Source organism: Catharus ustulatus, chromosome 1 (assembly GCF_009819885.2).
Source record: "Catharus ustulatus isolate bCatUst1 chromosome 1, bCatUst1.pri.v2, whole genome shotgun sequence".
In the NCBI taxonomy this organism is placed as follows: domain Eukaryota; kingdom Metazoa; phylum Chordata; class Aves; order Passeriformes; family Turdidae; genus Catharus; species Catharus ustulatus.
The window spans coordinates 109551178-109573960 of NC_046221.1; the positions used below are offsets into that span (position 1 = coordinate 109551178).

General features: G+C 43.6%; 1 protein-coding gene across 1 annotated transcript in view; it reads left to right on the forward strand.

The window, feature by feature from the left end:
* The first annotated feature begins 19321 nt into the window (after positions 1–19321).
* The window catches only part of EPB41L3 (erythrocyte membrane protein band 4.1 like 3), a 144959-nt gene continuing 141497 nt past the window's right edge, over positions 19322–22783 (forward strand). Inside the window, exon 1 of the mRNA XM_033069462.2 lies at positions 19322–19504. The gene's annotated coding sequence lies outside the window, so the exon portion shown is untranslated. The remainder of the gene's footprint in view (positions 19505–22783) is intronic.

A 22783-nucleotide genomic window follows, 5' to 3' on the forward strand; every position in this document is an offset into this window, starting at 1 on the left:
TATCGACCTACAGCAGGAGGGTGGAGGTGCTTCAGGTGGATCAACCTGGCTTCCTGGAGGGCAGAATACCCCAGTGGCTATGGACTGTCTGCCTCCATGAGCTCTCTCTTCAATTTGTTCTTACCCACATAATTTGGTCTTTTATTCATCCATCCATCTCCACCGCACACCCCAGTGTCCCAATATTTATCCCATGTGCATTTATTCTGCCTCTCCAGTCCTACTCTAGCCCTCTTTTCCCACAAATGCATCCTCCCTCAGCCTTGAAATTTCCTCAGATGCACCTCCTTTAACGCTCCTTCTTACCTCCAATCCCAGGCAGGGGTTTCTGCCCCTTCAGCTGGCAAGGTGATGGGCTCCCTGCTTACAGGATTTTGACTTGAACATAGTTGCACCTGGTTGTGGAGTAAGCTGGCTGCAGGCAGCATTTCAGAAGACAAGCTGCCTCCCGCAAAGCTGTGACAAAGACATCTAAACTGAAATACTTCATTTGTCAAGTGAGTTGGTGAGTTGATGGGGAGGTTAATGGTGAGGCCAGCTCCCTGCCCATAGGAGAAAAAGAAGAAGATGATAATAATATTTCTTAAAATGAATAGGAAAGTAGAGTCTTTCCTCATCCCATCCGCCAAAGCTGTTCTGTTGTAAAAATTCTGGAGGGGGGGAAAAATCAGCTGGCAGAAGATGGTTATTTTACGTGGGTTGCTGCCCCACAGTTGCAGTGCAAGACAGCAAAACTGACTGTCAGATGGAGACTGTCAGTCTGTGTCATGGTGGGGATAGTTGTCTGTTCTGCCTGCTGTGGCAAACCTCTGCCAGCAAGGGGACAAATCTCTTGGAGAGGAAATAGTGGCAAGCATTTATTCTGCTCCTCCCACAATCCTTTCGCAAAGAAAATGTTCTCTGTTCAAATGCCCAGTGTACCTTTTAAGACACCTAGGTAACCTCTCTTTCCTTGAAAGAGAGGTGTCCTGGCCATGTTTACAGGCCAATATTTGCAGAGGCAATGCCTTGTGTGGCTATCTCACTAGAGGAGATCCAAGCTTGGCTGGAAGCAAGCCTTTTGTGATTCCCATCCTCACAGAGCCACATAATAGAAGAGGACTGTGATCCAAAAAGCTAAGCTTTCATTAATGCCAAAATAAAACTCCTATATAAATAGAATTTGAACCAGGTCATTCTTGCCAATCCAAGTTTGTAGACAGTCTGAAATAATAGCTCTGAGCAGTATATAAACTGTTCCCATTCTTGTCAATGTGGTGCTAACTAGGAAATGTAATTATCACAATTTAAATGTCAGCATCATTAAATATTTTTCTACTGAATACACTAACAGAAACATCCAGCTAATATGCTCTTATTACCTTCCCAAACCACCTCCCATATTTTTCACTGTGTGCCAGATGTAGCACCTGTCCTCTGCCCAGTCACTAAAACCTCCAGATTCCTCCCTACAATTTTCACTACAAAGTAATTTAACATTGTCAATCTGATAGCCTGGGATACATCTTGAAAAGTTTGGGAGAAGGTAAATAACATCGTTGAAATGAAGACAGCAAAGAATCCTTTGCACGCAGTATTACTGATTTAATTGAATATAATACAGTTTTTAATATTCTTTTTTTTTACATTCAGTTTGACACAGTAAAATGTTAATGATCTGATGGCATTTCAGACAGTTTCATTCCAGTTTGTTGAGGAGCTGGTAACAAAGATGTTGGCTAGAAAGATGAGGCAACACATAAGGGTAAATATTTGTCAGAAGAGTAGTTGCTGCTGGTTCCTCAGTACAAGCACTTTTCACTCGTTGCTGCATATACTGTGCCAGAGGCCATATTGAGCAAATGGCTGTTAAAATTTGCAAACAAACTCATGATTTATTTCACTATTCACCCAAAGCTTTTTTTTTTTCTTGTTGAAGATAAAAACCTTTGCTTGAAACACTTGAATCAGATGGCTGAAGTAAAAATTGAACTTTCAGACTTACGCATGACAGAATCATAGAATCATTAAGGTTGGAAAAGACCTCAAGATCATTGAGTCCAACTGTTAATACAGCACTGCCAAGCTCACCACTAAACCACATCCCCAAGTGCCACATTTACACACCTTTTAAATACCTCCAGGTAGGTGACCACCACTTCCCTGGGCAGCCTGTTCCACTGCCTGACAACTCTTTTCGTGAAGAAGTTTTTCTAAACCTCCCCTGGCACTTCTTGAGGCCATTTCTTCTCTTCCTTTTGATTGCTATTTGGGAAAGAGGCTGACCATCACTTCATTACAACTTCTTTCTGCTGCAGAGAAAAATGAGACTCTTTTTCTCCAGGATAAAGAATGCCAGCACCCTCAGCTGCTTCTCACAGGACTTGTGTTGCAGACCCTTCCCCAGCTCTGTTGCCCTTCTCTGGGCACACTCCAGCCCCTCATTGACCTTGCTGAACCAAGGGGCCCAGAACTGACACGGGATTCGAGGTGCAGCCTCACCACTGCCAAGTACAGGGGCATGGTCACTGCCCTGGTCCCGCTTGCCACTCTGCTGCTGATACAGGCCAGGATGCCATTGGCCTTCTTGGCCACCTGAGCACACACTGGCTCATATTCAGCCGCTCTCAACCCGCTCCCCAAGGTCCTTTTTTCCCAGGCAGCTTTTCAGCCACTCTGCCCCAGCCTGCAGTTCTGCAGGATTTGATCTTGATCGAAGGGCAATGAAGCTGGTGAAGGTGTGAGCACCCGTCTTCATCCATGGGAAGTCGGTGGCTCCACAAGAATGTTATAGGAAACAGTGCCAAAGGTTTTACAAAAGTCTAGGTAGACAATTTCCACAGCCTTCCCCTGATCCAATAAGCAGGTCATCTTTCCATAGGAGACTGGGTTAGGCAATCAGGACCTATGTTGCACAAACCCCTGCTGGCTGAGCTGATCCCCTGGTTGTCCTGCATGTGTCATGGAATTCAAGATGGTCTGCCCCATGAGCTTCTACAGGACCCAAATCAGACAGACAAACTTACAGGCCTCTAGCAAGAAGCCTGCAATGACCCTGAGCTTGTATGCTCAAGGTGTGGACAAAAATTAATATCATGAAATGCACATTCTATGCATTAAAAAATTAAGAGATGGGTTGATGTAAAACTGCTGTAGTAAGGCTGTGAGCTGCTGAAGAGTTGGATTCCCTTGCAAGCCCTGTGGGTGGAAGTGCACAATTCTGACCTTTCTGTCTGCTACCACGCCCAAAGGGTGCCCACGAATGGTAGCTCATGTGCCAAAGCAAGTCCTGTGGCTGGAGCAGGCTGAGCTCCCACACAGCTCCTGAGCATGTCTGCAGCCAGCAAGTGAATGATTCTGCCATGATACATGGCTGACATCTGTCTGTCTCAGGCAGATCTGATCACAAATATTGGTCAATAGGAGAGACAGATTCCAGAAGCAGCAGCCAAGGCTGCTTGAGGAAAGGCACAGACACCTGAGTTTGGCTGCTGGCAGAGGAATGTGTCCAAAGTAAGAACTGCAACCTGAAAAATCTGTGAAGAGAGCAGCCATCCTCATGGGTCCTTATGGCCACCATAAGTATCTTGTTTTGCAAGCCATTACTTCTCTGAGTGGTTGCCATTGCTTCTCTGAATGGAGAGAATGTCCTTAAAATAATAAAATATATTATAGAATTTATCTCTTGAGATCATGGGATTGAGGTAAGACTATGAGCTACAGTTGCAGTCCTGACAAGAAAAGGCTGTATCTGAATTCCTAATGGCAAAACATATTTAATGTAAATTACACTGGACGGTAGAGATGGCAGCAGTCAATGACAATTTAGACAGATTGTCTGGTGTCTCTTGCACTAATAAATGTATAAACAACTACCCCAGGAACTATGGAAATAGAGTAAAATGAACAACCAGGTCACTGAACTATAGCTTTCTTTCCAGATGTTCAGGTGAGACATGGGTTACAAAAAATGATGTCATCTTGGACAAGAATATAAAAGAGAGCTTCGTATTTTAAGGGAGTTGTACTAGCCACATTCTCTCTGTCCTTTAGATAATATCACTGCTGTCAAAATCAAAGTGAATACTCAGTAGTTTCAAATCAGGAAACATGAGTGTTGTCTCAGAATAATCTCTAGGTGAGATCCAAATTGCAATTCCCTTTAAAATGTATTCCATTACCATCTGTGTAGTTGTCCCAAAGTTTTCCAACTCAACAATTTGCTCAAAGGGAAGACACAGTTTTCACTGGTACACACTATAGACTTCAAATAGATGCTAATTGTGATTTTGGGAGCAACTAATCAATGAGCACATTAGCATAGGGACTTTATCTCCCATACAACAGGAATATAGCTTCACAAATCCCCTCGTTTGGTACTCTATTCACTCAGGTTGACCAGCTCAATACCTCCTCTTCTGAACTTGCTGTCCCAACCAAAAAGTATAGTGTGGGCTACTGCTTGTTTTGGGCTATCTCCAAAGCTAGTCGATAGTACTGTGGATGCAGCTTTGCCATCACTTTTGGAATGATACATCAGTGGGGAAAAAAAAATAAATTAATAGTCAGTCCAAAGAGACTGAAGATGTCTGGTGAGGAAGCATAAGAGAACAATTCAGATGGAAACAGCATTGGATTTCTAATGGTATTTTGTTCTTGTTATGTCTTTTCATCTCTTTCCAGTCTGCTGATGCTCAGAGCGGAGAGTGTGTGGTCTCATTGCAGCCATCCAGAAGGAGAGAATTAGTGGTCTGCTCCATGACAAGATTAAAGAAAACAGACTTATAAAATAAATAAAAGTTTAGTTGGATATGAGCATTGTCAGTGGGAACGAAAACCAAACCAAATTTTAAAACACTATTTAGAAAGCTACCCATTCATAAAGAAAAAAAATTAGAAAAATAACCAGATATTCTATAGTGGGTCAGATCTTAAGCCTCTCCAGGGAAAAATAGTCTCCTGAGGTGAGTGGAATCTTAGCTCCCAGAGCAAGTCTGCGGCAGGATCTGGAGCTCATCTGTGAGTCTCACAGGATGGTGCTGGCTGGAAGCGCAGTATTTCCAAGCAGGCAATGCTTTATTGTGTGCCATACTGCAAATACTTCTGTTGTTCTGATCTTACCAGACTGTGAACTATTTTCTTTCCTGCTCCTGGGGGATCTCACAAAGGAAAATTATAAACAAACAAACAAAAGTCTATTCTTTGTTCCCGTGTCCTCTGACTGTTCAGTGAAGTTCTTCTGTGAAGAAGAGGCCTGAACTGGAGCTGAGTGGGCAAACTGAGCTGAATAAATACATTTTGATGAGTTGAGATCTCAGAAGTCCTCAGAGGCAGAAAGTGCATTGATATAGTTCCATCAAAGCATTTAAAAACTATGTCCAAGGCTCTTAGTACTGGTGATATTTGACCTATAATGAAAGTAATTTACTTGGCATCATCCCTTCCAGAAAGAAAACACGCTAATGGCTTATTATTTGATAAGTGATTTCAGTGGAAACATTTCTCATTTGTGAATAAGGTTTTCATCCATAAGAGAGCATCAAATCAATGGTAGAGGTCTTTGCTAAAGCGGGAAAGTATTTGGAGACTCTTTGAAAACTCCTTCTTTGGCTCAGATAGTTTGCATAAAGCAACACAAATGAAACATGAGGTTTCCACTTTGAAAACTATTTTCACTGAAAATAGGAGAAAATTTTAACCTAGAAAGTATTTTTTACCTGATATAGCTTTTTCTCTAATAAATTATTTCTTCCTGCAAATGATCTACTAATCAAAATAAAAAAGAAATGCACTTTTTTATTCTACACATTTATGCTATTATAATTTTACTTTGTTCAGGTACTATAAAAGAGACTTCTTTTTTTCTCAATTCTTTCTTTCCATCTGAATAAATATATAAATAAAATATGTACTACAAAACACATACTGGAAATAAATTGCTTAAATGTGGAAATTAGAAGAATTAATATGGTTACTGCATTATTTATTTTACAAGGAGCAAAAGATGCTGGCCAGGAAGTAGCTGAGTCATATTAACCTCTGCCAACCTAAAAGCTGGAGAGACTCAGAGATGATTGTAGGCAGTTCCAAAGCTACCCCAGGTAACTGCAGTGCAGAACTGGATGAGGCTGACTTTAGTAAAAGGAAAAGCACATAATGTCTGGACAGATAAGGGATTGCAATGTCTGTTTGTTGGTCTTCGAAGAAAATATTTTTCCCAAAAACCTCAGCAGTACCAAAGTTCACTGGTGGAATTTTTTGTGAAAACATAGTTCTTAAATAAGTATTGCAAAGTTTTCAAAGACAGCCATTTTGAAAAAATGAACAGTAGTATTTGTAATAGCTAAGAACCAGAAACCTCTTAGGTACCCCACAGTATTTGCCCAAACTGCTGATGTTATTAATTCACTTTTATTTCTTAACAAATGCTATTTTCTTATCATTTTTACATGGTTGAGTTAATCAAGACTAGTGAGAATAGCTTTATTTCTTTTCAGAAAAAAAAACCCCAAAAGATAAGAACCAGCCACAAGAGTCATCATCATCCTGGTAAAAGTTACTCAGATGTGCTGTTTGCTTAATAACCAGAGAAGATAAACTTTTCCATTTTCCTGGAAGCACACACTGTGTTTGGAAACATTTCTTATCTCTCTATGTCCCAAATACCAATGTGGAAATTGAGAAATGGCCCCTCCTGTTACACCCATATGGGAGATGATCTGCAGCCTGCAGGATGCATTTGGTTGTGCCAAGCAGTTCCCGCTACTCTTAAATTCTGAAGGATTATTGTTCAAAGGAAACTGGAGACATCCAAACCCATGTCTCACATCCTGGAGGTTTTAGAGTTTTCCACAGGATTAATTATTTACAGGGACCTAGTTTGGGTCTGGAGTACAGAGAGGGAAATTGCATTTGAGTCTGACAGTACAATATTCACCTCTCTCAAGCTCTGAACTCAGCCATCAGTGTCTGCATCAGCCAGTCACCAACTGGAACAAAATTTGAAACACTTTGGGAGCAATTGCTGATTTTCTGCCTAGAAGCAAGATAAAATAGATTATATCTACAATTCTGAGGCACTCTTTTAATTCTGAAATGGTAATGTTTTCTACACCAAAATATAGTTAAACTGAGGGACAGATAAAAATGGATAATAAATTATCCTAGTTTATTGTATTGCCTTTTGATAGCATTTTCTAGAGATATGTTTGTATGACTGAAGTTCTAAATCTGCAGTTTTAATTATAGAATTCTGAAGTTAAGAATATTGAGTCTGTGCTGTCAAATCTTTAATTCTGAGATGTTTCTCCCCTGTTAATAAAATGAATGATTTTGCCAAGGAATACTATTGATTTTTTTTTTTCCATTTTGCATTTCATTCATGACCACTTTCATTTTCAGGAAAAAGAAACCATTTCTGCAACAATCAAAGTTGTTGGAGAGTTGAACTTCTACTTACTTTTACAGAAATATCCTTCTTACTTCATGGTGAAGTTATTCCATAGGATTTTCTCTCTGTGTAGTGACTTACTTTAAAAAGGATAACGGAAAGAAAAATCATGCAATTCTTACAAATCTCTGACATTGATGTAGAATGCTTTAATGCAATATAAATGTGTAAGATTTTGGAAAAATTATCCTGTTTAGGCTGCAACAGTCCATAGCATCACAAATTCATCTTCATTGTGATGAGAAGTCCCTCATCTGCTTGAACTCTCTCTTAGTTTTTATCTTACATTACAGTAACCTTTGGTAGTCACTCCACATTACCCATTTTCCTTCTGTTTATAATAATCTGAATTAAAATCTCAAATCCTGTTCCAATAACCTGCTTTATTAGCTTTATTGTAGGCATGAAATTTAGTCCATAATGCTCTAATAGAGGAGAGCACTTAATGGTTGTATATAAAAGTAATTGCACTCCTTTAGATGCTTTACTGAGCAAGGTGCTTGAGGATTAAAATTGCTCATAATGTTATCAAAAGAATGTAAAACATATTAAAAAAGTTTCATAAACAACATAGAAATGTGCATGTTTCTGATATCAAGATAAAAGGTCACAGAGTAAATCCGAACTGACAAGTTTAACTCTAATATTAACTTTGAAGGCACAGTACATCCTCTGAAGTGGCACAGTCATAGGCTTATCAGAGAAATGGTGACACATAAACCACATGACTGATCTTCTTCCCGAACTGCTTTTCACACTTTTCAGTGGCTTTCTAGTTTCCTGCAGGGGTGTCAGGCTCTCCTCCCTGCCAGGATGGATCATGGGGCCTCCACCAAAATCAGTGCCACACACGTGGCACACACTTTACACTACCCATGACTCTGGCATATGGCATGTGTGACATGGGGTGGCAGGTGTGGTTGCAAGCAGTTCAGAAAGAATTTTAGAATACAAATTAATTTGTGAATAACAGACTGACAAAACAAGTCTTAACTGCTGCGAGCAAGACAGCCTGCAAGATTACCTGTGTAAGATAGAGTGTAGTGGGACTGAATGCCATAAATAATTCATAGAGAAGTTACAGCTTTCACTAAAATAATATATAGATGGAAATGTATATTCACTTTTATTCTTTAAGGATTTTATATATTCTCTAGTCTGCATGGAAGTAACACTCAGAAGTCAGCAAACATATGACCCTTCCTGTACTGCTAATATCCCAGAATACAAGCCTTCTGCTCTTTATATGCTCTTTTCAGTTGTCTCACTGTCTCACTGGAGTGATGACCACAAGAAGTACCCATTCAGCCTCACCCATAAACCCCACACTGTTTGCAGGTAGGTTTGACTGTACAATTACATTTTTTTATGCCTAGTCTCTACATTAATACCCATGCTAGAAGTCATAATTAAAGCTAATTGCTGTCTTCTGTTGGGCTGAGACTCCAAAGTGGACAAGCTTTATCCTGTGCTTATGGCTTCATTGTCTTTCCAGCAACACTTGAAAAATTAGGCCCTCAGTTGTGCAAAGCAATTTTCCTCCACTCATATGATTAAGAATGACGCTGTGGGTGTTAAAGAATTACTGAACTTAAACATATCTATTCTGCTGCTTTTGCAGTTGTGTGCATTTTAGTGTGTGCAGTTAATAAATAGTGTAAAAGTAGTTAAATATGTAAACATATTTGTAATTATTGAAACTAATTGATGCTATTCTGTATTTCTAAATGCATTACCTATTGTTCGCAGGACCTATTTCACCTTTCAGCTTACTTGAAGTCTTTCTTTTTAAGTATGAGTGTTAATAACCTCTTTTTTTACTGTAATAAGTAAGAAGTCTATTTGAGGTCCCATTTCAATCATTAGTTGTGATCCTTTTAGTTAAAATTAAAATTAAGATTAAAAACAGATTTCATGTTGATACTGACCCAAGACAAATGTTATCTCACTAAGGAATTACCATCTTCTCTCTTTCTGTCACTACTGTGGAAGGGCTGAACTGATTCCCTGGATTTTTTTAATGATATATGTACCACTTGTCTTGTGATAACTTTTGCAGCTGTCAGGAAGTTTAATCCTTCCTCTCCAGAATTTGAAATCTGTGGTCTAATCAGGGATAATAGTATGAAAACACATGTAAGTTCATTAGACAATCCTGTTTCAAGCATTTTTTATTTTTGCATGTAACACACTCTGCAGATTATGAATCTTAAGTATGTGCAATGATTCAATCCATGATCCATGCTGCTAAATCACATACAATAATCTAAATGGTTTTAATAGTAACTGTCACAGTAACTGTAAGTGTCATTGAGGAATGACACAGCCATAATATAAAAGCTGTCAGGAAGCACCTTTAGAAATTTTCTGATCCTCAGAATGTTTTCAGTTCTCTTGTCATCTTTATTTTTTCAACTATAAAAGCCAAAGCTTTAAAAGAAAATAGTGAAAAGGCAGCTACACAAGCATGCTCTGCTTAATGTCTTCTTGGGCTTCTGGCAGCTCACATCAAAACAAACCTAGCCTTACCTACAGCTGAACCTAACTCTCCACATCCATCTAGCCCATCTACGGCAGGAGATGAAGTGCCCTTCTGGCTGGAGGCTTCCTCCGAGGGCCACTCAGTGGGTGATGTGGTCAGAAACCGTGAGAGGGGGAGCACAGGCTCGGCAGAGCAGGCAAAACTCCACAAATCACAGCACCTGCCTTGGAACTAGCCCTGATTCCCAGCTATAGCAAAGTGCAATTATAAGTCCCTACTACTTCACATTGTCAAGGAAAAAAAAAAGGTAAAAAAAAAGGAAGAAAGAAAAGCAAGAGTGAAAAAAAAACCAAATAGAAAACCAACCAAACAAACAAAACCCCAAGGTAATCTACAGCTTGCAAATGTTTGTTAGATCTCAATCTGCAGGCTCATCCCAAACTCCTGAGGATTTGAATCCTTCTACCTCTCCTGCCCTCTCCCTACATGTCAAAGATTACTTCCCACTTCCAAGAGCTAAGCACCTTTCCCAACTCAGCCCTTGGCACAAACCAGGTGCATGAGAATACAAAAATGGGGGAGCTGCCATGCTGTACTTTGGGTATGAGTCCTTAGCATTGCAATGGGGTGGTAAGAGGCAGTGACCTATAGCGGATATGCCAAATAATATTCCAAATAAGTTTTCATCTGTCTTTAAGTATGAGGCACCTGTTCGTTCAGAGGATTAAGGCATATGTTTGTATCCCCCTGTGTTGCTAGACTTCTGTGAGTGTTGGCACAGAAATGCAGGCTAGAATTTTCACCTTCAGATTGAAGCTATTTTTGTTGTATCAGTGAAAAAGCCCAAGTAACAAACAGCCAGCTAAGAGTACAGAAGCATAATTTCCACCGTCAAATTAAAAAAGGTTTAGTCAGACATGACAAAAAGCATTTTATGTCAGCTTCATGAACACGTTCAGAAGAAAGGATGGATTTTCAACAAACTGAAAAGGGACACATTAAAAGCAAATGTAATGAAGCTTTGCTTCTCTGGTACTGTATAGCATCCTGAAGGGATTTTTCATGTTGCTGGGGTAGAGAGCAGTGCTTCTCTTGAAGCATTTCCCTAGACAGCCTCAGGAAATCAAGCTGTGACACACATCTGGATAGCTCTGTACACAAATGGCATTGCATTTAGAGACGGAGTTGGCACTGAAAAAAACGTAGCCCATGCACCATTACGCATTTCTGCAAATTCTCAGTTCAACAAGGATCATAAGTAGACTGAACAGCTTTGTCAGCAAGTGAATATTTTTCCATGCCACAAAGCATCAGACAAAAATCCTTACCTGGAGAATCATCTATGGGACAGTTGATTAATATTTTACTATTTTGAGAAAGATGTCAAATCACAAATCTTCAAAAAAGCACAGTAGGAAATGTGAAACATAGTAGCATGGCATGATCCACTGTTTGTACTAAAATAATAGGTGCAGAAGATTAATACATTCAGAAAAATCAGAAATTTCTCTTTCAGCTTGAAAATTCATCACACTGGAAGCATTTAAGCAGCTGAAAGGGTTATTCATACAAATTAGATGTTGCTTTACTGTTTATCCCTAAAGGAAGAAAGGTTTCATAACTTTGTGGAAGAAGCTGTATTGCTCCAAGGCTGCAATACACATCTTTTTCAGTCTGTTTTGTGAGAGGAGTTCTAATTGACAGCAGGATGGGACTCCAGCCTGCTTTATGGAAGACTGATTTAAGTGCTGTAGGTTATATGGTGTTGCAGTTAGATAAGGCTGCTCCTTGCAGGAAGCCAAAGTTCACAGAGTTCTAGGGTTTCTTCAAGTTGACATTGTTTTTACAAGTTGGGAAAAATCTGTTTGTTAAAATAGAAATATTTTTTCCACTGAAACACAGAAAGACAAGATAGTTAGAAGCGGTCTTCCTGTTTGTGAGGTCTTTTCTGGGCTTTTCAGGGTTGGAAAGAAAAAAAGTCATTTGTTCTTGGCTACCTTTCTGGGGCCACACACATACTCTGCGTGTCCGGTCGCCTGCTTGGTTTGTTCTCCCTTCCACCCACAAGCTAATGCAAAGCTTCAACCAAATCAATGCCCCATTTCCTGGTTTTGCAACCAATTTCCAGTGAAATCCTTCTAGCCACATGGCTGAGTTTCCAATCCAGCCTTCCTATATTGTGTTGCACCTTGGGCGGTGGCTTGTCTTGTTTCAATTACCACTAAATAAATGAGGCTTTAATTCCTCTTTCATTTCGTCTAAAAGAAAGATGAGCAGCATGCTCTTCCACTTCAGTGTGGTCTGGGATTGTTCAGACTTCACACTTGCAGGCAGCCACCAGTTCTGTCCAAAAACACAATATGCGTCCTGCACATTCACAACAAGCAGACCAAGGACAGATGTTTGTCTGGTTTTACTGCACTTTTGGCCTGGCCTGATGAGCCATTATAAGGCAGAGTGGCCAATCTGCAATACTGCTGTCTCCTTCACTTTGACATAGCTTTCTGATTGAAAATAATCTAGTTTGTTTTAATTTGAAACACGGGAGTGCATGTGTTCCATCCCAAACTTTGAACAGAAGTATTTTCATTTCAAACTAAAGAATATGCGTACTTGGCAGCACTAACTGGGAGATCCATGTGGACTTATTTAATTTTTCAGATTAACTCAGAAATAAATTTGATGGCAATGGATGAAAAAAATGCTCTTTATTTTACAAGCATAATATGGTTTTAATATGCTGGCATGTTGTTAATGATGCGTAACATATTTCCGTTCATCAAAGTCAGAAAATGGAATTGCAGTGGAGCCGTTTGCTGTTTTCTCATTGAGAGGCAGGAAGAATGTGTTCTGTGTGGTATCTGAATTACTCACAGAATCACAGAATGGCTGAGGTTGTAAAGGACCTCTGGAGGTCATCTCGTCCAACCCCCCTGCTCAAGCAGGGACACCTTACAGCAGATTGCCCAAGGCCCTGTCCAGATGGCTTTTAAATATTTTCAAGGAAGGAGACTCCACAACCTCCCTGGGCAACCTGTGCCAGTGCCTGACTGCCATCACTGTAAAAAATGTGGGGATTTTTGTGTTCAGATGGAATTCTTTGTGATTTAATTTGTGCTAGGTGCCTCTTGTCCTGACACTGAGAATCACTGAAGAGAGCCTGGCTGTCTCATCTTTGTTCTTTCCTGTCAGGTATTGACATACCTATGTAAGATGCCCTTTCTCTTCACCAGACTGAGCAGTCCCAGCTCTCTGAGCCTCTCCTTCCACCCCAGAAACTCAGATGCATTAATGTCTTTAGGACCATTAATGGACTTCTCTGCAGCACGTCTGTATCTCTCCCGTGCTGGGAGCCCAGAGCTGGACCCAGCACTCCAGCTGTGACCTCCCCAGTGCTGAGCAGAAGGGAAGGATCACCATCCTTGACCTGCTGGCTACACTCCTCAAAATGCAGCCCAAGGTGCCTCCAACCGTCTTTGCAGAGAGGGCCAGGTGCTGCAATGAAGGTCACATTGCTGGCTGGTGATCAGCTGCTCATACATCAGAACCTCCAGGACCATCAGAACCTCCAGGTTGTCCCAGCAGATCAACCCCCAACCTGTACTGATTCTTGGGGTTGATCCTCTCTAGTTACAACACTTTGCAATTTCTTTTTACTGAAGTGCATGAGATCCTTACCTGCCCATTTCCCCAGCCTGTCAAGGTCTCTCTGGATGGCCACACTACCTTCTGGTGTATCTGCCCCTCCTCCCAATTTTGTCTCATCTGCAAAGTTGTGCTCTGCCCCATCACCCCAACCATTAATGAAGAGGTTACAAGGTACTGGCTCCCAACACTGAGCCCTTGTGTGCACTGCTAGGGACTTGTCCTCAACTGAACCTACTGCCATTGACCACAACATTCTGGACCAGGTCATTCAGACAGGTGTCAGTCCACCTCATTGTCCTTTTACCTAACGTATATATTGACAGCTTATTTATGAGGGTCTTACAGGAAATAATGTCAAATCCCTTTTTTACCTTTTTATTTTCAGGGTAAACAATGTCTACTGCTCTCCCTTCATCCACTGGGCAGGTCTCCTCATTGCAGAAGCCTGTCAGTCCACTTAAAATGTCAAATAATGTATTTCTTGCTATTCTTTTTAGGGGTCATGCCACGGAGGCTGAAAAAGCAGCATTTCATGACATTATGACAAGATCATAACTCACAATAGTTTATTTAAAGTATTTTCTGTACAATTTGATAGATATGCACTACAGGTTGTTATTACTATAAAATTAATTGAAATTATTCATTAAATAAGGATACAATCAATAAATAAGAGCTCAGGAGACAGAGAAATGGGTTTTTTATTCACAATTTTAAAACAAAAAATGACATTTTCTTATCAGTAGTGAAAAATTGCTCTCCTGACATGGGCAAAGAATGATGCTAAAGTAAATTCCTTTCACTGAATGAAAGTATGGTGTGGGTTGAATTTAAAATTTTAAACAGCATGATGTGGACATGCAATTATAGTCATAGCTAGCAATAAACGACCAGTTAGATCATCTGGTCAAGTCCCCTGACAATGCTAAATTGAATTTTGCATGCAGTTTTTATTTGTTTAGGCAGTTTGGACACCTTCAGTAAATGTGATAAATACATTTTTAAATAAAAGTTATTTTGTGGTGTCTCAGAAGCCTGGAGAGAGAAAAAGAGAGGAGGGGGGCGGGGAAATAGAGAGAAAGAGAAGTATCACTTCAAACTACTCACTGTTGATACATCAGGTTAGTCTCATTTCAGCTTTACAAGAAAAAGCTGACAAGCTTTAAAGGAGGCCTCACTGCACAAAGAAATCGATGGTAAAGTACACATTGATTTCAATAAATCTCTTTCAGTCACCAAACCGTGTATTAGCTGGGGAAGGGATGCTGCTTCTTCCTGTCTTTTTGTCTTTAAACATCATGTGCACTAATGATGGTATAAAAATAAAGCTGGGATAGCTCTAATCTCAGGTAATAATGGTCTCCAATTTGAAAGCAATCCTCAGGGACTGGCAAATTATAACAAACACTGCCCTGGTCCCTCTAACAAACCCCAATTTAAAATGACCGGGCAGGGACAAAGCTGCTACTGTGGTGTAGAGTTTCCTTTACTGGAAACAGAGCATTTAAACAAGTGCTCTTGGATTTTGCTGTAAGCAGGTGAGTTGTCACACCAGGATACTTTTCAGGAACATGTTGCCATGGCACAGCAGTGAGGATCAGTGCCATGGTGGAAGGTCTGCAGGATGCCCCTGGGGCCAGAGGATGCCAATAGCCAGTGCTGCCAGCTGATGTACCAGGGTGGGCTGGTGGGGACACAGAGACAGTTCAGGAGGGTCTTTCTGCAGAGAACACACAATCCTCACAGTATATTACTGTAGTATTCATTACTACTTTTATGTGAACCTAAACTTACAGTAGTTTCACGATTATAAGCTGCACCATTTTGACTGAAATTTTGGTCATAACCCTGAAGTGCAGGTTATAATCAGGTGCGTCTTATATATGGACAAAGAACGAAAAGTTGCTGTTTTAATTTGGAGGACAGGTGTCTGCTAAGAAAGGCAGGAGCTTCTCTTTGAAATGGAGAATGTAAACCCCCTCCCCCCAAATTATTATAATTTTGAAATCAAGGGACTTTCAGGCAAAGATATGGGAATTAGGAATAACAGTTCTTTACTAGGGAAATTAAAATAGAAATACAGTACTACAAAGAAACAAACTCCAAACCCTGACAAAGTCAGAGTACAACCTGACACCCTGTCAGGCAGGGTGTTGGTAGCAGTCCCATTAAATGGTGGTTGCATCCTCCTGCAGTGACAGATGTGATTCAGTTGGAGCAGTGCTCCTGTAGAAGGTGCAGTTTCCCTCCGGTGATCCAGTGGTGATGTGGAGAAATCCGGTTTTCCTCTGGAGTCCAGTGGAGAAAGGGGCTCCCTTAGTGTCCCAAAACCTCTGTTTTTATCTTGGTAAGAAATGTTGAGCTCTTCCCCCTGGCTGGAGCAACTTCCAATGGGATGCAGTAATTTTATCAGTCACTCAGTGGGACTCAATGGGCCATTAGCAGAAAATGACTCGCTGGAGGAAGGACGGGTTATGAAAAGATAAAGAACAATGCCCTGCGTGGTTTCAATGGATGGCCCATTAGCAGAATATCTCCCACGGAGATAAGGATCACTGCCCCCCACCCTCAACAGATGGTGATAGAATAAATACCTTTTATCACACTCTGTATTGTAACCCAAGACAGTTGCTGACACCCGGACATGCTGCTTATAATCAGGTGTGGCTTATAACCGTGAAATTACTGTAGTTGCAAATCTGCACCTCTGGCCTCACCCCCAGAGTACAGATCTCAGGAAAATGTTGGATTTTTCCTGCAGAGTATGAAGTTCAGCTCAGCCACCAGCCCCTTTCCCACCACTTGATCTCCTGGAAGTGTGTTAATAAGCAGCGACAGATGAAGCACTATTACTTGGGTTCATTTAAAGTAAGGAACCCACCACTGCCGCACAAATAATACAGAAGCCCCATAGAAGTTTGGATATATGAGGCCAGCCCACACTAGGAATTGCTGATATGTGTGGAAATAATGATGCTCTCTGGTGTAAATGGCTTTTTGGAGTGATGCTGCAAATTCTTCCGTTCATTCATCACCCTGTGCTCACTGGCTCTGTGCTGTCCTGAGCCAGACCCCTGGGACATCCTGCGTTCACATCACAGTCAGAGACGAACGTCCTCTCTGTTGCAAGGTTTCAACTTTTTATCACCTATTACCACAAGTTGTCATGTCAGGTTACTGTAAATCAGATTAACATTCTTCTAATGCAGACTTCGCAGGGAATACTTGGCAGGGCAGTTTCAGAAAGGGGTGCTTAGAATGGTAATTTTAGTAAGGAGAGATTCCTATACAATGTGCTAAAAGTATTAACCGCAATATAAGGAAAAAAAAAAAAAAAAAAAAAACCTTAGAGCTGTTACATCCTATTAAGTAACAATGTAACAAATGTATGTAAGCCACCTCCTGAAACGGGGCTTTGGAAATAGGAGCAGAAAACACCAGAGGAGGGTCAATGTGATTTATTTCTGTTTTACCTGCCCCAGAACACCCTCATTTCCTGATGAACACAATGACTTGGCACAACTTGAAGCCTAGCAAGTCAGATTTCTCTCAGCAGACATCCTGATCACTCCGATAGATATTTTAGGAACTCGCCATTAGTTCCTTTAATTAATGCCTCTCCGACAGGGACTGGCGCGGCCTTTTCCCACATCAGCAGAACAAAATATGCTTCAGCCATTTTGTCCCAGCGCTGGGTGATCATTCATGAATTACCTGAAGTCAGTTCCCCTAAAGCCTCAGGTATCTGCTGTCACACTGGCAAAGCATCAGCTTCCCGCAGGAGCCTTCCCAAACCTACCACTCACTTCGTAGCGCTTGTTCTACACACATGGCTCCTTCCTACCTGAACCTTAGCAGGGATAAGAAACACGTTATGCTGTGGGGTGCACTGTCAGTCCGTTCTGTCATAACCAGAGTGTGGTAGACAAAGCTGCTTTCCTTCTCACAGCTTCACTGCTTGCCTCGCAGCCCTGCTCCTGCTGGGCAGCCTGGCTTCACCATTCCCAGCTGGAGCTGTGACATCACTGGATTCCTGCTGATGCATCGGCCGGGGTCGTGTCCCAACTCACTCACCTCGTTCTGCGCATATCTTGCATATCAATTTGCAAAGCTGTAAAAGTCAATAGCTGTACATAGATCCACAGTTAAGGGGGAAAAAAATGCAGGCGCCCAGGAAATTTGCTTGCCACACAACTCCCTTCAATAGCAGGATGTTCTCGCTGAGCCGACCTAAGCATAACTTATCACAGAAAATTATCTCGTGCTGAACTAAAGTTTCCCCATTGGAACTTCAACCTTTGCCACCGGCAGCTGGCACACCGTGCCCCGCCTCCCAAGGAGCTCTCCCCCACGGGTATCCTTTGTACTTTTAACACTCCATGTGATGGATCTCAGCAATTACTTTCACTGTGGGCAAACTTCAGGCAGAGGTGCCAGCAGGAGCTGCTGGCCGCACGCCAAGGGACGCCGCAGCCCTTCCTACCGCCGCCTTGCCCAGTGGCCTTTGGGACACAGCCCTCCCTGCCCGGGCTGGCCTCCGGGAAGGGAGACAGCCTTCTCTGCAGCCGAGCAGAGGGATTTGCTGGGCACTGTGTAGCCAGCAGGCTTTCCAAATGCAGCAATTCTGGCTGCCTCCCACGGGGGATAAGTCAGCCTCGGCGTGATTTACAGACCTTGGCAGGGTCAGGTATAATCTCGGTGTTAATGACTTAGGCATGACACCCAAAGCTCCTGGTCTGGGAACAGTCTTCCACTTGTCTGGGAGGACATCTCACTACCATTTTGCCAAAGACAAGTCAGCTGAGAGTGGTTCTGGTTCTTCCCCGGTATGCTTTGGTCCAGGGAAATTTTCACTTCTGCAGGGGTGTTCCCGTCACCTCCAAATGTGGTTGAAAATTTCCCGTCCTGAGACAGCTGTGTTCTCAGGAACTGCGACTTCACTTCCCCAGAATTTCAGGGTAGTTGCTCCCAAATCTAAGGGGGAATTTCCACTATTTGGAAACTGCTTTTTCGAACTCCCGCCAGTGCAGCTGCCTCCTTGTTTCTGTCCCACAGCTCCCAAATGCTCTCTTTCTATGTGTCTAGAGTGCATTTGTGAAGGAGGCTACCTATAATTTAAACAGAAAAAAAGCCAACACCGAAGAAGCCAGAAATTGCTGTTGGTTGTCGAGGGAAGCAGGCTGAAAGGATGAGGTGCTTGGGTTTTTTGCGGGCAGCATTGCCCGGGAAACCTTCGGGAAGTCCAACCGGCCCTATCCTCTATCTGTTGCACAGAAGTTTGTGGTTTCCCTGGATCTGTCACGGACTACTCACCCTGTGGCATCCTGCTTGAGCTGCCGCTGCCTGCTTGGGGCATTAGTGACCATGTTCAGATGGCTCGGGCCGGGCGGCAGCGCCTGCATCAAAACCTCTCAGTGCCTGCTGTGGCAACGAGCTCCGCGTAAGCCTAACAGCACGAAACAGCGGCACAAAGTAACCCCACGGACCCGCTTTTAGCATTTTCCTTCTTCCCACAAAAAAGCAAAAAAAACCGAAAAAACAAACCTAAACCAGGCCGTGGTGGGGTGGCAATAGGAGCTGATGCCTCGCACCACCTCGGACAGGTGAGGAGCTGTGCCGGCCGCCGGCTCCGCGGCAGGAGGGTCCCACAGCGCTGCCCACCGCCACCCCCGCGGGCGCTCCGGGCGGAGGCGGGGCGGCGGCGGCTCCAATGGGGAGGAGGGGGGCGGGCCGAGCCGTGCCGTACCGTGCTGAGCCGAGCCGAGCCGAGCCGTGCCGTGCCGGCTGCCGGAGTCTGACGGGCGCTGCAGGTGGGAGCCCGGCTCCGCGACGGCGCGTAACTTCGCCGGGCCGGGGCTGTCCGCGCCAGCTTTCCTTGTGGAGACAGGCAGGAGCCGCGTCCGTCCCGCAGCGGCGGCGGAGAGCACCTCCCGGGACAGGCTCAGGTGAGGAGCTCCCGCTCCCCCCGCTTCCCTGCCCGCCCTTGCTGCCTCCCCGGCCTGGCCGCGGTCAGCGGGGCCGCGGGTCGCGGTGCGCAGCGGGACCGCTGAGCTGTCCTTGGCTCGAGGTCAGCGGGGAGGGCCGAGGGGCGTGCGCTGCCCCCGTGGGCGCGCTGCGCATCGCTCCGCGCCTCTGCGCGGGGAGGGCGGGAGGGAGGGCTGGGGCGGCGGGGCTGCGGCGCGGGGGCACATCTTCGCCTCTTTCCATTCCCCTCTCCGCGTTTTTCCTTTTGGCTGTCCCGCGCCCCCACTCGTCCTGGCTGCGGGTCGTTTCGGGGGTGCCCGGGTAGGGTTTGCCCCCGCTCCGGTGGCGGGTCGCACTTACTGCCCGCGGTGCGGCGCGGGATGCGCGGCGTCAGGCGGTGCGGTGCGGGAATGCCGCAGGCAGGGTATACCTCCTGTCGGACCCTGTCCCTCAGCCGCCCTTCCCTCCTTTCTGCTCTCCGCGAAGCGCAGCATCCCCCGCGGAAGATCCGCCTGTGCGCTGGGACGCGGCGGTGCCCGCAAAGTTCCGGGCGGTGCGCGGCGGGGGTGGCTGCGGGGGCGCGGAGGGGCCGCGTTGCGCTGCGCCAGCCGGAGTGCGGCCGGGGGAGCATCGCTGCTAAGCGCAGCTGGTGCTGATGGGGCGCTGAAACCCCTTTTTGGGGCTTGGGGCCAGTCCTGATGAAGCCGCAGGGCTTTGCGGGCGGCGGGGTCGGTGCCGCTGTAGCGTTAAAAAATGTTTGATAGTGGATATTAATGAGGTGTTCCTCATCTCCCCTCCCCGCCTTTTCCCTACCTTTTCGGATGTTTAAAAAAACGCCGAACTATGCAGCTGTCGACATTTACATTTCTGTAGTAACAGCAGTTCATTAGAAAAGTGATACTAGCAGGAAAATTAAAAGTAGTATTAATGGAGCCCCGGGGGTGGCTGCATTTAGCCCCGAGGGACCGTAACCCCCCCGCTCCCCGGCAGTGGATAGCGGCGTGGGGGAGCCGGCAGCGTTTGGGAGCCTGTGGGAATGCGGGGGGCTGGGAGCACAGGGTGCAATGCAGAACTGGAAGTGCCGAAACTCTGCATTTTGTGCATAGTTCAGCGCTGGGTGGCCATTTTTCTAATCTTTTTCCTGTCAGGCTGTTGGACCCCCAAAATGTTCATTTGGGACTTGAAAAAAACACCCCCTCAGGCTACCCTACGCTTTTTGTTAGGGCTGTTTCGATGCCAAATACTCCTATTTTTGTATTCCAAACGGGCGATCCTTCATCAAGCTTTAAACCATGTTAAGAGGTAGCTAACCATCTGTGAGGAGTATCTTTTTTCCCCCCTTCTCTCTGGAGTTTGCATGCTTGTTCCTCTCTTACTTCCAGGGAAGGATTTAGTCCCTAGTATGATGGCTGAAATGGTGGCACGCAATTCAGTGTGCTGCCAGATGCTTACCTTCTTTCAGAGTTTGGGATAGGCTCAGGCAGCATTAAAAGCTTGCTAAGAGGATACTGTTATATGGTTTCCTCCATTTTTGGGATCAGTTAGAAGCAGTCTAAAAATACTGGATCATCATTCCTCACAATTGTAACTGTAAGACTTTCAAAGAACTCTTCTTAGTTATGCACTTTTCATTTCCCTCCCCCCCGCCCTTTTTTAACCTTGCAAATTATCTGTCCTGGTACTTAATTGGGAGCTACTCTTGTATCCTTGATCTTGCAACTTAAAGGCACCACTATTGATTCTGAATTGAGCAGGTTTTAACATCAAATCCTCGTTATTACACAGGGTTGGGTATTTTAACTTGCTGAAGAAATACCCCCTAATGTTCCTAGAAGCACCCAACCTTTGCCAAGTGCCATAAACATGTGCAGTTTGTGCAAACTTGTTGGGAAAATGGCTTTTTCTTTGTTTTTTTTTATTTTATTGATTTTGGTTTTTTATTTTTTGGGGGTTTTTTGGTTTTTTTTTAATTGGGAACCAGATTATCACTATCTCAGTACTACTTCTGTCCTTCCTGCAGCAGCATTTATTTCAGCATATGAAGTCCCTTGCTCAAATATTGGTTGCACATTACTGCCCAGAACTAGCTTAGGAAGGCACTTTACTATCTCATGCAACCTTATCTGCCATTCCACAACTTCATAACAAACCCATTGGAACATGAAATGACCTTGGAAAGGTATCTTTCAATCTGACACAAAGCATTCTCTTAACGGGGAACAGCACTGCTCCATGAAGAGCTGATGTTTTCAAATTGATGCTTCTAAACTGATTTTATTGTTTTTTTAAAGAGGGAAGGGAGATGGGTGGAATATTGAATTGGAAAGGAAAATGTTTTTTTAAAAACAAACCCACTCAGCTGAAGTTGAAGCACCACTCAGCTTTAGAAGGAGGTGTATTAAGAATGTACATATGATAGTGACACTTAAGTCTGGGGTGAAAACAAGTCTTTAATTTTAATCAAAGGAAAACAGCATTTCCTCTGCCAGTTCTGATTTGCTCATTCATAAGATCTTCAAAAGCCCAAATTATTAGTGGGACTAATTGAAAGCTAGTTGGGTGTGTCAAATGGAGAAAAGAAATGATGAAGTCAGAAGGAAGCTTTACATTTAGTTGTATTGTTCTTGATATCAGAATGTGATGCTTCTACATGGAAAATATTCCAGGACCCTTTCAGCCCCCAACATGCTGCTCCTCTGGAAAGGCTGCAAGAACACTTGAGAATCAGCAGCAGTCAAGGAGGGGTCTTGCAGCTGTGGGGGGAATTAATGGAGGGGGTGCCTGGGCAGTAAGCTAAATGGGATTTTGGCCCAGATGCTGGACTTGACACATCAGGCCTTGCAGAAGGGTGCTGAGTGTTTTCATGCCCATGGTGTTTTCACCTCTCATGAGGATGGTGCCTCCTGTAGAGCAGCGCCGAGTGCCAGCCTCAGGAGCTCAGGGTGTGAGTGCCACCTGCTGGGTGATGAGCCACTTTATACCAATTATACATTATTTATACATATGCGTGTGTGCATTTCTGTTTGCATACATATGCTATGTTTATGTATGTGTTTATTTGCATGCAGGCATTCAGCTTTTCCACTGACTGTTCTTGGGTGAAACTATGAAACCTTGTTAAGACCTGAAGTTGCTCACCTTCTGAGGACTTAGCACAGCTTGTATTTGGTTACTATTTGTTACTCAAATGGCACTTGGGCTTTGTATTCCAGGGTAGAGGGCAAATTTTGATACTGCTGACGTTTAATGCTGCCTTTGTT